Source organism: Panthera leo, chromosome D4 (assembly GCF_018350215.1).
Source record: "Panthera leo isolate Ple1 chromosome D4, P.leo_Ple1_pat1.1, whole genome shotgun sequence".
NCBI lineage: Eukaryota > Metazoa > Chordata > Mammalia > Carnivora > Felidae > Panthera > Panthera leo.
Window position 1 is genome coordinate 59478865 of NC_056691.1, and position 17807 is coordinate 59496671.

The 17807-nt window shown below is 43.8% G+C and overlaps 1 protein-coding gene and 1 pseudogene across 1 annotated transcript in view; one reads left to right on the forward strand and one right to left on the reverse strand.

Annotated features, from left to right (window-relative positions):
- Positions 1 to 17807, forward strand: part of ALDH1B1 (aldehyde dehydrogenase 1 family member B1) — a 240518-nt gene that overhangs the window by 82505 nt on the left and 140206 nt on the right. Inside the window, exon 2 of the mRNA XM_042913350.1 lies at positions 12409 to 12671. The gene's annotated coding sequence lies outside the window, so the exon portion shown is untranslated. The remainder of the gene's footprint in view (positions 1 to 12408; positions 12672 to 17807) is intronic.
- LOC122205194 lies at positions 4141 to 4954 on the reverse strand (annotated as a pseudogene).

Genomic DNA, 17807 nt, shown 5'->3' on the forward strand with positions numbered 1-17807 from the left:
GGCATCCCCAGCCTGGACTTTTATACACAAGAGAAATAAACTTTTCTTTTGTTTAAGCCATTGTTAGTCTGAACTTCTAACGCATGTATGTAGATCTATGTCTTAACTAATACTGTAGGTAAGTCAAGGATTCATTGTAACTCTTTCCATGCTCAGCTCCATCACCAGGCTGTGAGTTCCTTCTGATGATCTCTCCCTGTGTTTCCCTCCAGTTCCTCACGGTAACCCCAGCACTACCCTGGGCCCTGACACAGAATTGGTGCTTGTGAATATTTATTGTATGAGTGAATGAATGAATGAATGTGCTGTGATGTAAACCAGCCTGTGGTGGGAGCTGTGATACATGGATCAGAAGAGCTATGGAGGGAGAGCTGCCTCCCAGTTCGGATTTATGTCTTAGGAATTTGTTGTGTTCACAGAAAACCTAAGTAACCACATAGTGATTGGTTTTCTTCATGTGGTGAAGGTCTGGGGGTAGGTGGTTTCTGAACTGGGTTTGGGGGTTCAGTGGTGTCAGACCTAAGTTTCTACCATTACTTAGCCTCTTTCTCTTGGTCACAAGATGGTAGCCAAACTCGAACTATCATATCCATGTTTCAGGGAAGCAGGAAGGTCAAAATGGCGAAAGGGAAAGCCAGCCAAGCTTGTGCCCTCCTAAAGGGCTCAGGCTGCTCCCAATAATTGCAGGGCCCCAGGACAAGAGTACAAAAGGAGACTCAGCTGCCATGTGTTTATCTATTTAAGAGCTGTAATTCAACCCAACGTACTATTAAATAACATATATTCGTCTTCCTGCCTTGACAAATACACATTCAAAATGACAAAAATCAAGAATATATGTCAAGCTATAATTTTTATGTGGCTGAAACTCAACAAATCACCAAAGACAATTGCATTTAATTATGACTGAACATATCTGGGTATACTGCTGATGAGCTGAAAAAGTCTGAATGAATAATAAAATCAAGGTACACATAATTCATAAGTTATTATATATTTATTTCATAAAATTTATTTTTCTTTCATCTCAACAAAATTCAATAATTATATTATCAAGATTTTCACAAATTTGGATTCTATTGACAATAAAGGTCTGAAGCAGAGTTTGGCAAACTGCAGGCCCACTGCCTGTTCTTGTAAATAAAGTTTTATTGGCACACAGCTATGCACATTCTTTTACATATTGTCCATGGCTGTTTTCATGTTAGAGCACCAGGGCTGAGTAGTTGTGACAGAAACTGAATGGCCCACAAGCCTAAAATATTTACTCTCTGTCTCTTTAAGTAAAAGTTTGCCAACAATGATCTAAGGGATTAAAACATGAAATGTAATTATAGTGAAAGTATACAGGATTTGAGCATATTTCCATCTATAAGTGTAAGTTAAAAATTAGCATAAGTTAAAGTGAACGTGAAAACCAAAGAATTAAAGCCATTTTTCATATACATTTTCTAGAAAAGTTATTTGTCTTCTAAAGAAGCCATAATTATCTAACAAATTGAAAGATAAAGTACAAATTATAACTCATGAAAAGTAACACCATTTAAATACATTTATTTTGGAAAATTTAATTAAATCTTATTAAATGTTTCTCTGAAAGTAAAACTTGGCATGCTATCATTCAACATCCACATGATTGCCAAGGCACATGCTTTATATCATGCTTTGTGCACATTCTGTCTAGACCTGCATATATGCAGATTTGAGAGTAATGTGAAGTGTTGAGGATGGCAACATGTTCTTCAGCTACCATGTACAACCGTTGTGAATGCCCTGCTAATAGTGAGTACTTCCAGGAAGGGGACTGGAGCTGGGAGAGAAGCAAGAAAATGGATGCTTGGCTCAACAGGGAAATGATATTTTGTTGTGTAAGAATCTAACATTCATTCTATGTGCTGGGAAGGAATTAACAAGGTAACTTGCTTTTTATATCACCTGAGCTCTTCTGCCATTCAGTCCTTCCTGATTCCTGATGCAAGGACTCACTCATGTTACCTCAGGCTTCCAGGCCTGTGCTCCCCTAGTCCTTACCATGACTCCGGAGGTAGGACATGCTCCTCTGCTCTAAGCAGTAAGGAAACCGGGGCTCAGATGGATGAAATGGTTTGCTGGAACCCATTCAGATGTTAAGTGGGAGAGGCCCTTTATATGTTCAAGATGGGTGAGAGACGGATTTAGCAAAGAGCCGGTGTGGAGCAGGGGACAGAATTGCACTGGGTATGGGGAGACCTGTGTTTAGCCATGGCTCCATACAAACTTGTTGTAAGACTTTAGGCAAGTCACCACACCTCTCTGGGCCTCAGTTTCCACATAGTTACATGAAAGAATTGTAGGATAGTATTTTCAGTCCCCATGTTCCATAACTCCAGGCAAGTGTGTGTGTGTGTGTGTGTGTGTGTGTGTGTATACATATATATACATATTTGTACATATATATGTATACACACACACACACACACACACACACACACACAGTAAAACCCTGGACTGTGAGTAACTTGTTCTGTGAGTGTTCCGCAAGATGAGCAAACACTTCTAATAAATTTTAACTTGATAAACGAGCGATGTCTTGCAATACAAGTAATAGGTGACACTGAATGTCACATGATCACAACTGAGCCAATGGTTCTTGAAATTTGCTTTGATATATGAGTGCTTTGGATTACAAGCATGTTTCGGGAACAAATTATGCTGGTAAACCAGAGTTTAACCTCAGTGGTTTACTAAGACTTCAGGAACAACCAAGAAGGCAGGAGGCACCACTCTCCCCCCACCCCTTGCCCCTACTTCCTGCCTTTATGTCTACATTTTGCCTGGGGCCAAACAGGGTGGAGGGAGGCCCAACTTTGTCAGCAATGCTGAGGGGAGAAGAGAGTCAAGTAGTTAGCTAGGATGTGAAATTAGAGTATGAGAGAGTGCAGGGGAAGGGAAGACCCCCGGGGGGAAGTGTCTTCCCACTTCCAACATCCCTGAGATGCCACCTGGGATTGTTCTAGCTGTGAAATTTTGATGGCAAGGTTGGTTTTCACTGACAGTCATATGTACCCAGGAAACAACCTGATTTCCTTCTAATACCTACTCCCAGTGGGCTGGTGGGTTCCTCACAGCAGTAGGCAGACAAAAGGCCTGAACTTAATGTCAGGAGTTCCAAATCTACCAACCTGCCTAGTCACTGCCTCTCTGGGCTGCTGGGAAAATCGAACGTCCATTGTATTTTACTCAAGTGGCAAAGAAGACTCCCAATGGCTACTGTAGCTTCCATGTACCCAGACCTGAGCCTTGTGCTTTAGTCCCTTGCTACCCCTACTGTGGTCTGTGGCCTGGTAGCCTTGGCATCCCCTGGGAGCTCATTATAAGTGTAGAGTCTGCTGATTCATGTGCACACTCAAGTGTGAGAAGTTCTACTGCAGAGCCCATAGTTCCTCCCCACAGGGCTGAGGACCCACCTAGAGTCTGACTACTTCTGGATTTCCCTCTGGCATTTGCCATTTGGAGATTTCCTGCCTAAATGGACCAAGCCTACTTCCAGAACCTGTATTGGCCTCTTCTGCAAGGCTGTTGCACCTCTGGCCAAAAGGGGTGCTCAAAGAGTGACTGTAAGAGTTGCCAAGGAGCTACTGGGGTGAAGTAGACCTTGGGCATGGGGGCTTGAAAGTCTATACTTGAGTGCACAAGACCCTCACGGTGCAGGATGGAGTCAGGGCAGGAGAGGTGGAAGGAAAGGGAGCAGGTGCTGTGGGCTACAAAACTCCCCTTTTACTTGTCCTGGGTCCTTCAGTTGTCAGAGATAGGCCTGTGTGATTTTTATGAAATAATGTTTCTAATTATAGGTTAGGTAGATATCTATGGCAGTCTATGATTCCATCCCCCCTCCTTTTTTTGTTGTTATTAAATGATCCTTTATTGAAATATTTTCCTTTGTAGATTTTTAAAAAACATCTATTTATTTATTTAGTTATTTATTATGAATGGGGGAAGGGCAGAGAGAGAGGGTGAGAGAGAATCCCAAGGAGGCTCCATGCCCAACACAGAGCCCAACACGGGGCTCGATCCCATCACCATGAGATCATGACCTGAGCCAAACCAAGAGTTTGGACACTCAACCAACTGAGCCATTCAGGCATCCTTTCTCTGTAATTTTTAACTAGTTGGGAATTCCATTGCACCACTGTTGATGTCATCATCTATGATGTCATAAGGGTGGTGGCCATCAACACTGTAGATTGGGCAGACTCAAGGATTTCCTTAATGGTTCCAGAGAGTTCTCTGGCTAAAGATAGGTGCTGCATCCGTCGGGCAATGTTGACAATCTCATCAAAAGTGATATTTCTGGAGCTCCTGGGTGGCTCAGTCAGTTAAGCATCTGACTTTTGATTTGGACTCAGGTCATGATCTCACAGTTTGGAATTAAGCCCTGTGTGGGGCTCTGTGCTGACAACGTGGTGCCTGCTTGGAGTTTTGTCTTCCTCTCTCTCTGCCCCTCCCCAACTCATGCACACACACACTCTCTCTCTCTTTCAAAATAAATAAATAAATAAATAAATAAATAAATAAATAAATAAAACATTTTTTTAAAAAGTGATAATTCCACTGTTATTAATGTTTTTCTGCTTCTTTCTGTCTCCTGGCAGTTCCTTGAGGGCTTTGATAATCAGGGCAGATGCAGAAAATACCACTTCAATTGGGCCTGTCTGTTCTGAATTGTCAGTTTCACTGTACTCCTCAGACCCTTATAATCACTGGTTGCCTCGGCAGTGTCATCACCAACTGTTTTTGGAGACAGACCCAGGGGGCCAATCTTCAGGGGCAAGGCAGACATGGCACCGACTTCCCCACCAGTGCACCTCGGATACATGACTTTGATCTCCTTGGTGTTAAACTTAGGCAGAATGGTGGAGGCAACTGGTGTGAGATGAACCCAGATTTGGTATGACGGAAGACAGTTGCACCTTTGCCTCCTCCAAGCCAAAAGCCAAAAGTATGATTCCACTCTTAAGGTGGGCATAGGTAAAAGGTTTCTTAGAGGAAAGTAGAATTGGAGCTGGGCTTTGATGGATGAGTAGGAGTTCAGCAGGTAGAGACTGAGGGGGATAGGATATATGAGCAAAGATGTAGAGGAAGTATGAGGCATTTGTGGGGAAAGTTGTACTTTATGCTGGAGTATCTTCAGTGTAGTGCCAGATCATTCAGGTGAGACTTTGGTGACAGGAAGTCCTAGAAGGTAATGAGAAGGGAAGCTGCAAGTAAGAGCAGTATTTTAGGAGGAACTTCAGATGGAAGTATGGGGAGTAAGTTGGAGGAGGGGAGAATATCAGCGTGGAGACCTGTGTCTGACCTGATTTGAAGCAGAAACAGTGGAACTAGATGTAGAAGTGGATTCCAGGGATATCAGGCAGATGTCTGCCAGGACTTGGTGAGCAATTGGATGGAGGCACAGTGTGAGTGAGCAAGAGATGCCCTAAACCTTTAAGCCGCCGTGACCAAGGAAGGTGCCCTCACAAAGGTAGGAGATGTTGAGGCTGAGGTGCCCAGAATAGAGGTGGGGAGGCACCCAGGTGAGGAGCCCCAGAGTGGCCCAGTTGGGGGATAGATTTGGAAGCCATCAGCAGGTAGATGACCAAAGGAGGGATGATAACGTGAAAGGAGAGAGGGTGAGGAAGACCCTGAGAGAGCAAGGGAGAAGACTGTCCTTTAGTCTGCACAGACAGGTACTCAGAAATGAGGGCCTGGGAGGTCACCAGCAAAACCTGACCTCTCTTGTATTAGGGCACTAAAGAGGCCTCTAGTGCCACAAAGACAACCCTCACCTCCCTGGGGAGGATACCAGACTGGTCACAGAGGGGCACTTGTGATCTCTTGAGGGGGCTTGAGAGAGGGTGACTTGGAGGCACAGGTGCAGTTAATAGCCTCCCCCTGCCCCAGAAACCATCAGGGCTCTTTTGGCTACAAGCCACTGGAAACCCACCCAAAGTGAATGTATTGGCTCCTGTAGCTGGATATAGGGCTCAAATAATGTTATCAGGATGCGTATCTTCCCTCCTTCCCTTCTTTCTTTCTTTCTTTCTTTCTTTCTTTCTTTCTTTCTTTCTTTCTTTCTTTCTTTCTTTCTCTTCTCTCTCTCTCTCTCTCTCTCTCTCTCTCATTTCTTCCTCTTCAAGATTGACTCGTTTTCTTTTTTTTTTTTTTTAATTTTTTTAACGTTTATTTATTTTTGGGACAGAGAGAGACAGAACATGAATGGGGGAGGGGCAGAGAGAGAGGGAGACACAGAATCGGAAGCAGGCTCCAGGCTCTGAGCCATCAGCCCAGAGCCTGACGCGGGGCTCGAACTCCCGGACCGCGAGATCGTGACCTGAGCTGAAGTCGGACGCTTAACCGACTGAGCCACCCAGGCGCCCCAAGATTGACTCGTTTTCAAACAGGCTTTGCCCTTTGGTTCTCAAGATGACTTTTTGCAATGCTTGGGCCTATAACCTCTCACAAGCAAAGCAGAAAGGGACAAGAATCTTTGCTCAGCATTCCTAGCAGAAGTTATGATGTTCATTCTAATTGGACCGCCTTAGGTTAACAGCACTCCAACCCAATCACTGTGGCCCAAGGAATGTGATGCCCATCACTGGCCAGAGGGTAGAGGTCTACCCAGACAACCTGGACTAAGAGTGGGGGCTCATGGGTTGTACCTTATGAAGAAAGAATATTGTGGAAGCAAAAATAAATGTCCACTCCATCTTCCTTTCCCAAGAGAGTTCTCCTATAAGAAAGAAAGAAGGAAAATTTCCAGCAGCATAAGCAAGTTTGCAGGGCAAAATGATAGTTTCATAGTTATTTTATTTTATTTTATTTTTCTCAACGTTTATTTATTTTTGGGACAGAGAGAGACAGAGCATGAACGGGGGAGGGGCAGAGAGAGAGGGAGACACAGAATCGGAAACAGGCTCCAGGCTCCGAGCCATCAGCCCAGAGCCTGACGCGGGGCTCGAACTCACGGACCGCGAGATCGTGACCTGGCTGAAGTCGGACGCTCAACCGACTGCGCCACCCAGGCGCCCCCATAGTTATTTTTTTAAATAAGGAACAGACGTGATATAATAGTTAAAAATATTTATATAAAAGGAGGCGAGAAACCACTCTGAGTGTGCAGGAAAACACCTGCATCTAGAACCACAGAACTGTATTTAGCTTTGAGCTTCCTGGTGGCAAAGCAAAAGAAACCCCAATAACTTACAGAGATCTTGTTGGCTGAGAGAAATAGATGCACTGAGCACTAATGCTGCACCCAAATAAGGGACGTTACATAACGAAATCACAGCATACCTTGTTAATTTATTTAATGTTTATTTATTTTTGAGAGAGAGCAAGCAGGGGAGGGGCAGAGAGAGAGAGGGAGACAGAGTATCCGAAGCAGGCTTTGTGCTGACAGCAGAGAGCCCAATGCAGGGCTCAAACTCACAAACCATGAGATCATGACCTGAGCTGAAGTCGGGTGTTTAAATGACTGAGCCACCCAGGCGCACCCATACCTTGTTGATTTTTATGTAAGATGCTGAATGTTCTTCTGTGGCTCCCCTTATACATTTCCTCTTGCTAAGTGGACAGCATAGCATAAGCCAAAGATCAGGGGGGTTTTACAGACCCTATACCTGCTTTCTGCTGATTTATTTAGATCCAGGAATTTAGGCTGAGAGAATCAGGTGAATGGCTGGGTCACCATCGGATTCTCCAAGCTGCTTGGACCATTGGGGGTTGCTCTCTCTCTCTCTATTGGAACATTAATGCAAAGGGAAAGGTCTCATTTGTAATTAATCAAGCAGTAGTGAGAGCAAGTACAGGGAGCTTGCATTGATTCCTAACACATCAAACAAAATGGCGCCCAGCGATCGCAGCCTTGGAGAGGATTGCCAAATTGGATTAGCAAACCAAATGTCGGTTTTAATGCCTGAGAGATGGACGAGGCACTTATTAAACAGTCCACAAGCAGGGATGTTTCGAGTACTTAATCAACCCTTCATTTCCCTCCTCCAGGGAACAGGGAAGCCTCAGTGCCACCCATGGTGAAAAATTACCAATCCCTGCAGGATCTCTCCCTGCCATTTTCACTGCAGAATGTGCATGCATTATAGCAAGAGTCCAAGGAAGACAATGTAAGGATACTCAGCCAGGGCAGTGGAAACTGCATAGGTCTGAGGGCAGGGGACCTGTCTACAATCCCTGCTTCTCCCACCTCTCACTGTGAGGCCTCAGGTCTGTCATTCCCCACTCTGGGTCTCAGTGCTCCCTTCAAGGCCTTTCCACCCTGACAAGCCTAAGTTAGCTTTTTGAGGATGCTTACAGGAGGCAGTGGGCAAAGAGGCTTGTGTAGCCAGTGCTTTCCCTGGAGGAAGGACTTGCTCCGTGGGGGAGAGAGGTGGGGTGCCATTCAATTTTCTCTTTGAGGTTTTAATGCAACCTCTGCCTTTGGGTTAGAAAGCCCCCTTCCATTCTCTCAACCTTTTTTCTCATTTTAGAGTCTTAAATTTAGAGTCAGAGAGCACCAAAGAGGCATTGGGGACCCCTCTGTTGGAGTCTTGGAGGCATCCCTCTGTATTCTCTGGTAAGATCTCTTACAGGGTGGCTTTTGAGGTGGGATTCCTCTCCCTTGCCCCTATTTCTACATCCTTGATGTATTCCACTTTTCCCCTTAAGGAGAAACAAGGGTTAAAGGGAAGGGTCCTGTGTTAGACTTTGCATCAAGTCCCGTTACTGCTAGTTACACGGTGACTTTGACCTTAGTTGGCCCAGGCTCTTCCTTGTACAGTTTGTAAAACTGAGGTCCAGACATGGCAAGAGCTTTGCCAAAGATCCCAATATGAGTTTGCAGCAAAGCCAGGGCTGGTCTTCTTCAGTCACTCCTCCCCTTGGCTCACTTGCCTTAGCCCTGCCAGCCTAAGCCAGGGGTGGGGCCGCCACCAGGCCTGGTCAGCAGGGGACACATTCTGGTCTGAAGTGGTGCCCACATTCCCAGGCTGAGGCCTCAGATCCCTTTTTGGTCACGTGGATGTTCTTTTTGCGGGATTCTGTATGTACCAGGAAAGCATCCTCTGTTTCTTCCCTTCCAGGAAAGAAACTTTCCTCCCTTGTTTCCTATAATCAAAGCAAACACCCACTCCCACCCCCCAGCATCAGGAGGCATTGTGGTGGGACCCACCAGTTTCCAGGTGGTTCTACTTTACTTCAAGGAGGCCTAGCAAGCCTTCCCATGCCACTCCTTATTAAATTAAAACCCAAATGCAAACATTAAACAAAGTATGATAAAATCTTTGGAAAAAACCGAACCAAACAAATCCTATAAACTTCTAGTTAAAATGTTGCTCCCGTCACCCTAATCCATCTAGTATCCATCTGTGCTGACTCTACTCCTGCTCTTATCACCACACTTCAGTAGAACGCTTCTTTCAAGCTGGCCAAAACACTGTTTTCAGGGTCCAGCATTTTACCCTTGATATTCCTGCTGACAGGGCCCTTCTCCTCACTCTCCATAGATGAGATGCCTGGCTTCTACTATCAAGCCTCTATGACTCTGCAAGAATGAGGGATAAAACAGCTGGAAACCGGAGTGAGTAGTGCCCCCCTCAGGCTACAACTGCCCCTCCTTCCCCATCAAAATATCAAAGGGAGGGATGAGTTATTGCCTCAGCAGGGTTGGGGTGGTCTTGCCCTTCCTGGTAGGAGCCGATTTCTTAACTGATTTATTTACTTCCCTGGCCCTTTCCTCATCTTTCTGATTAATAGTTTAGTTGGGGGTTCTGGGAAATTTATATCCAATGTTACCATAGCAACCAGCTCTCTTGCACAGAATACCACAGAAAATGCATTTGGGGGTCTTCTGAAGGTGCTGGGTTTGTAAGGATCTCAGAGTATACCAGGGCACAATGGGCAAGATGATGTTCAACTAATAGGAGTAAGAATTATGAGCAAGGATATGTAATGGTCTCACCACACTGTAAATATGGAAGGACAGTTTTAGTGTCTTTCCTCTCCTTTTCTTGTCTCTCTTTCCCTGAACACATCTCCCCCTCAATGTTTTTTCCTAGGTTCCCCCAAATTAGTTCCCCACAGTACAAGGGCAAGGAGTTCTGGAGAATCTCATTTACTTTTGGCAAAAGGAAGAATTTGTAGCAGGCAGAACCATCTGAAGATGCAATTGTGGCCGCCTTGGGATGTAATGATCTCTCTATTGCTGGAGGTGTGTGAAGGGGCCCTGTCAGAGGGCCCTAGAGAGAACTGCACAAAAGATGGAGTGAGGGGTGATAGTGTGGAATCTCTGGGTACCTCCTGGCCCTGGGATGGAGGAGTTGAACTGAACCTGCTTGTGAGCCCGTCTCACCATCCCCCAACTAAATGGAATGTCAGAGTTGGGCATTTTAGCTTCCTGGGCACCTGGGATGTCCATTGTGTCCCCATAAACTCAATACCTAGCATCTTGCCTGGCCCATGTATGAATGAATGAATTCCTTAGGGTTTTATTAAGTGCAGTGGGCACAATCTATTGTTTGTATTCTTTTATTATGATAAAAAACCTACTTTTAAAAGAAGTTTATTTATTTATTTTTGAGAAAGAGAGAGAGAGAGAAGCATGAGCAGGGGAGGGGCAGAGAGACAGGGTGAGAGAGAGAATCCCAAGCAGGCTCCATACTGTCAGTGCAGAACCTGATACAGGGCTGAATCCCACAAACTGTGAGATCATGACCTAAGCTGAAATCAAGAGTTGTATGCCTAACCAACTGAGCCACGCAGGCATCCCAAATCTACTTTTTAAAACATGGCCAAATAACAACTTGAGCTAGAAGAAGAAAAAAAAAAAAAAAAAAAAAGATGTTGCTTATAAAACCCGCTCCCACCTGCTGGAATCATTCCCTGAATTACAGCTGAGGCATAAAAGTGTTTGTTCTCTATAACCATGTGGAGGCCATGTGGCATAGGGAAAGCTCTCCATGGACAAGTCCCTTATTCTTCCTGTGCCTCTGTGTTATCTTCTGTGAAATGGGAGTAATGGAAGTCATCAGGAATGAACAGCTGATGGGTAGAGCTTCCTACAGTGCTATGTCCAGAAGGATTCAGAAGTTGCTTCTGGGCTAAGTTGAAGAGTGTATGGTAATAGATTAGCAATGCCTGCCCTGGGCACCAGACGGGAGGAGGGGGCTTACTTACTGTGTATTTGTCATCCTGCTCTAGGTGGTCTTGAGGGGCCCTGATGGCTCTAGATGCCAACACTGAAGGTCACGCCAGCCATTCTAGGTCTCCTCAATCATTCCTCTTTGCTGATTTTGGCTAAGCTGTCACATGCTTGGGGCCTTTGCTGGGACAACTGGGCTGACTCATTACTTCACCCTCCAATAGCCTTGCCTGCGCTTGTCCACATGGTGGGGACAAGGGTCCCAAGAGAGCATGTGGCAGGGTACAAGGCCTCTTGAGGCTTACACTCAGAAGTAACATAATATCACCTTTACTAGAGTCTGTTGGTCAGAATTAGTCACAATCTCCAGAGGTGGGAAAATAGACCCCCATCTTAGGAAGAGCTGCAAAATCACATATGCAAAACAGCATAGATTCAGGAAGGGAAATAATCGGGGCCATTTTTGCAAACAATCTACCACAATTACCTTGTTTTAAACAAAAAGCAGAGCCTTGAGTTTATTACCTATGTGCCCCAGTGAGCAAGTGGGGATGAATTCTGTTCTTTTCCACTGTCTGGTTCAAGTCTATTTTTAGATGTAGTCTAATAAAATGAATTTCACACCTGGGTTACTCACCCACTAACAAACATTCTGTTCTTATCAATGCCTGGGACAAACACCTAGGCGGCCTAGATTTGTAGTTCCATTACCTCCGAGCACAATAATTGTTAATTACTTGCTTTATTTGGTTCTGTTGCGTTTGCCAATAGTCAATTACCTATGTTAGGGTTTCTTGTGATCAGTGGGGCTTATCCAATATTGCAGCTCAGTTCTGTTTTTGTCTCAGAGATGTCTTTTCCAAGAGAGTTAAAGAAAACCCTTGTTCACTAGTTTATTGAATATTAGCCTTTATCTGCTTATTTCAAAGTCTCCTTATTCACTGCTGAAAGCACCAAAGTGCTCAGGCTGAGCTCTTAGAATCGAACAAAAGACTAAAGATAAGCCCCCCTTTGCCCCATCTGGCTAAAGCCCAGCACGTGGAATAGAAGAAAGAACAAATTGTGGGGTCCTAGGGGCATTCGTTTAGTTCATGCCTGAATCTCGGAAACTGCCTTACCCCTTGAATCCACCCTCTGCATTGAGGCCAAGGGACCTAATGCAAAGATCTGATCACATTACTTGGGTTAGAGTGCATTGATGGACCCAGTTCTCCAGTCCTCTTTTTACCCATGATCTGTGTCGTATGACTTTGCAGGTGCATGCCTTTGAATCTGGACCAGGCCATGTGACTTCCCTTTACCAACAGAATGAGGTGGAAGCAACCATGTGCCATTTCCAAGCTCAGGCTTCCTGACACCTTGCATGTCTCCTTTTGTACTCCGTGCTTCTGCCATTGCCATGATCAAGACACCACCCATGTTGGCCTGGTGGTCCCAAGAGGAAGAAAAGAGACTCATGAAGAGCCAGATTGCCTCAGCAAAGGTCCACCAAAACCATCCCCCAGCTGAACTCAGATGGGTAAGTTATGAACACTATTATTTTATTTTTTATTACTTTTTAAAGATTTTATTTTTAGGGGTGCCTGGGTCGCTCAGTCAGTTAAGTGTCTGCTTCAGCTCAGGTCATGATCTCATGGTTGATGAGTTCAGTCCCCATGTCAGGCTCTGTGTAGACAGCTCAGAGCCTGTAGCCTGCTTCGGATTCTGTGTGTGTGTGTGTGTTTCTCTCTCTGTGCCCCTCCCCCCAACTTGTGTGCTTGTTCTCTCTCTCTCTCAAAAATAAATAAACATTAAAAAAATAAAAAATAAAGATTTTATTTTTAGGTAATCTCTACACCCAATGTGGGACTCGGACTTAATAATCAAGAGCTACTTGCTCCACTGACTGAGCCAGCCAAGCACCCCAACACTGTTGTTTTAAACCATTGAGATTTGGAGTGGTTTATTATGAGGCAAAAGCTGATTCATCATGCTTGTGTGTAATCCCAGTGCTGGTCTCCTGTGCCTTGAGGTATAACATCCAGACAAAACCTTCCAGCATCTGGGCCCAGCTACTTTTCCTGTCTTGGTGCCTCCAGATTTCCCTTTTCACTTTACACTTCGGCAATGACCCCAAATGACTTGCAGTTCCTCAAATGCATCGACCTGGCTCACATTTCTATGCCTCTGCACTGATTGTGCCCTCTGCCTAGAATGCCATTCTCTTCTCCTTTGTCCAGAAAACTCCTATTCATCTGTCTAAACCCAGCTCAGGCATTGTCTCTTTCAAGAAAATTCACTGTATTCTCCTCTCCCTTGTGGTAAATCATTCTCATTTCTGTGAAAGCTCTGGATTCATGTATATATCTATTGTTACCATGTGACATGGTATTATGGTGTGCGTTCTTTTTATTTTGTTTTTTTTACCATCTTTGCTTGAGGACAAGGACAGCTTTAATTCATCAATGTATTCTTAGTGCCTGGTTCCAACAATGTTTGATGACTAAGTGGAATGTTGGGATCCTTTCTTGCTGGGGAAATTGTCCACAATGGGAAGATGGTCATTTCTTGCTCCCTTTCTTCCTCCCAAGCTCATGTAGTAGATTTGCTTACTTTGTATCCTTGCACTTACGGTCTGATTCCACTGTAGGGGACACTCAGAGCTTTGTGAAAAAATGAGTCCTGGGTCCTATGCGTGCCCCCGCTGGGCTATGAGCCCCTCCAAGGCTGAATCTGGGTTTCTTCACCTCTATGCCCCTGGGGCTGGCACCAAGCCTGTACATGAGCAGTCTCAGAAAATCCATAAAATTCAAAATATTTATATTTCTGGAACATCCATCAAGTGCCAGGCACTGTTCTAGGTGCTGCGAATAGGTGGTGACCAGATAGACATGGGTCCCTGCCCTCCCAAAGCATGCACTCCAGCTGGGGAGACAGGAAAGACAGTAAACAACTCCGTTAAGGAAAATGTCATTCTTGTTTCTTCCCACGGCTGGAGGAATTCTCTTTGCACTGGAAGTTATGTTTATGAGTGTCCAGATTAAAAATTAGCCATTTGTGAAGGGTGTTCAGGAAGGTAGGGGATCTCAAAGAGAGCAGTTAGTTGTTCTCCAGAAGAGTGAATACTGAGACACAACTAGAAGTTAGTGACAGCAGACCCTACACCTGACACCAGCCAGGGGTACACTGTGGGTAGGCAGGGGCATTTTAAATGAGCCCTATTCCCAGTAGCTCTAGGGCACATCCCAAATCGCAAGCACTGATTTGCAATTGAGCTATTTTTCAGTTGGACAACTTTATATATCGTGCTCCAGGGTGAGCAGTAACAGAAATGTATTTAATTAATGATATGGGGGAGGCCAACCAGTAAATAAATAATTACAAAATGTGACAAGCACGTTATGAAGGGACCTGAGATGAAATTGGGAGGAAGGCAGGGGCCTTGAGGCTGTTGTAAGTGCTTTGGATCTTATTGTGAGTGCATTGGAGACCAGGGGAGAGATGGGATCTGATCGGCACTTAAAGAATATCACTTCCGCCGCCATTTTTATTTAATTGAATCAAATATTTCTGGAGAGCGTCCCAACAAACTGCCTTCTAGTTCTTGAAGCCATCAACTCCCCATGCTGAATTTCAATACCACCTCCTAGAACTTAGGGCCCTAATTTTCCAAGGAGACAAACACTCAATTTTTGGTTTAGATTTGCATGAGAAAGAGACCTTAATTACTCTGATCTCTAACACCTCTGAGGAGCTGATTTGAGCTTTTCAGATGCAAAGAGTGTTAATTGGCTAAGGGGCCCAGCTGAGCTTACCCGCCATCTCCAAGTGGGTAGGGGGTGGGGATGGGGCTGGGAGATGGGGAAGGTGTTTAGAGAGGAGGGGGCACTTCCCGTGGTCAGTTTCCTGTAGGTCTGCAGAGGGCAAGAGGAGATCAACATAGCAGTTTTGCCGACTTTACCCCTTCAAGTGTCCTCCCACGTGCCCTTCAAGATCCAGCTCATCTCCTCTTATTCTAAAGCTTCCCTCAGCCCCACTCCCATCCCAGGATCTCTAACTGCTTCCTGGAAAGCTAGTGCCTCCCTGGGATCCTGGTTTCTAATTACAGCACTTCCCACACTGCATTGGATGGTCTGTTAACTGGGCCGCCCTTCTACTTGGAGGACAAGGACCCATCTCATGCAGCTTGGCCTTCTTGCAGAGCTCAAAGTGAGCACCCAGGAAATGTGAAACAAAGGAGTAATAGAACAAGTAGTAATAATAATAATGTTAATAATATAATTACAGAAGTCATCACTTATATAGGGCTTCCTGTGATTCTATGCTGTTTGGTCTTAAAGTTAGAAAACATGTAATCCTCTTCTCCAATTCCTGCCAGAGCAGATGTCCTGTATGAATCATTACTGATAGTTATAGATTTATTTGTGGGATTATTTAATATTGACCACCATATGAGGATAAGAAATCTGTTTTAATCACTGTACTATCCACAGTGCCTAGCTCAGTGTCTGGTATATAAAGGCTTGATAAATATTTGTTGAATGAGTGAATGCTTGCATACCTTCAGTGATGGGGAGCTCACTATCACCTGAGGAAGTCTTGCTCATTTTTAGCACCTTTTCCTGTTAGCTGTTCCTTCTGTTGATGCTACATTTGTTTCCATGGAGTGTTCATCTAGTCCTGACTACTGGTCTCTCCCAAAAACAACTTCCCCTCCTCCCCAGAGGCTGGAAGGTTATGACCTATAAATGTCTCTTCTTAACTGCCTCTATATTTTCCTGGGTACAGCACATCCAGATCCTTCCTCATAATGACCTAGCATCCAGTCACTGCCTGATCCTGGTCACCCTCTGTGGAATAGTCCAGATTGTCTAGTTCCCTCTCACAGTAAAGGCCTGCTATATATGTGAAGATGGGACTCTCGTTCCCCACGTTTTGGGAGTTACGTTTGTATTAATACAATTCTTTCAATGCACTTACCGCTACTCTAAATTAAGAGACTTGGCACATATCCAATGTGGAAGGTGATTAGAACAAATGAAGTCTTTCCTTTTCTACAGAAACTGTTGATAGTGGGTATATGGGTGTTCACTGAAAAACATTTTGAAAAATTTGGTATGTTTGAAATGTTTCATAATAAAAATGTTGGAAAGAGGAAAAAACCCAATAGAGTAATTAAAATGGAATACTAAAAAATTTTTGTTAACTCCAAAGAAGACAAAAGAAGAAAGAGAAAAGGAAAACAGGATGAATAGAAAACAAATAACCAAATGGCCATCCTAAAGGCAGCCATATCAAGAATAATATCAAATGTAAATGAACTAAACATTTCAGTTAAAGACAGAAACTTTTGGGCTGGTTAAAACAGCAAGAGCTAATTACCTTCTGTCTACAACTGTCTATTTTCTGTAGACACTGCTGTATACAATATGCAGAAGCACTAATTATAAGAAAGCTAAAGTGGCTGGCTATATTAATATCAGATATCATACTTTAAGACAAGAAGTATTATCAGAGGCAAAGAAGTAAGCTCCATAATGAAAACTGGGTCCATTCTTCAAGAGGACAAAACAGTTATAAATGGGAATGTGTACAAAAGCAGAGTTTCAAAATACATGAAGTGAAAACTGACAGCACTAAATGAGGACATAGATAAATCTATAACCATATCTTTACTCTCTTGGTAGTTGGTAAAATTATTCTCACAAAAATAGTAAGGACATTAAAGAGCTCAACAACATTATCGTGCACTTTGACACTGCGTAACTACAGAATACTTAGGTTTTTCAAGTGCCCATGGAATGTTCACCAGGATAGACTATATGCTGGGTAGAAAACAAAACAAATGTTAATGAAGTTTAAAAGTTGAAAACATGCAGAGTGTGTCCTTTGATGACAATTAATGATGAATATAAAGCTATAGATTTAAGTTCAATGAGTCCCAAGAACAAGAAACATGAAGGAAAGGATATCAAGGCATATGGTAATGTAATTGCTCGAAAGCATTGATAAAGAGAAACTTCAAAAAGCTGCAAGAAGCAAGCACACACACACACACACACACACACACACACACTCACACACATATAGAAGAAGAAGGATGAAGATAACAGCAGATTTCTCATCAGAAACAGTGCAAGCAAGGGGCACCTGGGTGGCTCAGTTGGTTTAACGTCTGACTCTTGATTTCAGGTCAGGTCATGATCTCACAGTCAGGAGATTGAGCCCTGCATCAGGCTCTGCACTGAGTGTGGAGCCTGCTTGGGATTCTCTCATTCTCTCTCTGCCCCTGCCCTGTTTGCATTTGTGCATGTGCGCTCTCTCTCTCTCTCTCTCTCTCTCTCTCTCCCAAAATAAATAAACAAAAAAAGAAAAATGCAAGCAAGAAGATTGTGAAGCCATACCTTTGATGTACTGCAAAATAAAAAAAAATCTGTCAACCTAGAATTGTATATTCAGCAAAAATATTGTTTAAGACCAAAGACAAAAGAGACTTTTTTAGATATAAAGACAGAAGGAATTCATTGTTAACACATCCATACAAAAAGAAATGCTAAAGGAAGTTGATCAGACAAAAGGAAAATGTCACCAAATGAAATTTTAATTCCATAGGAAATAATGAAAAGTATTAGAAATGGTAAATATATATACATATATTTTTAATGTTTGTTTATTT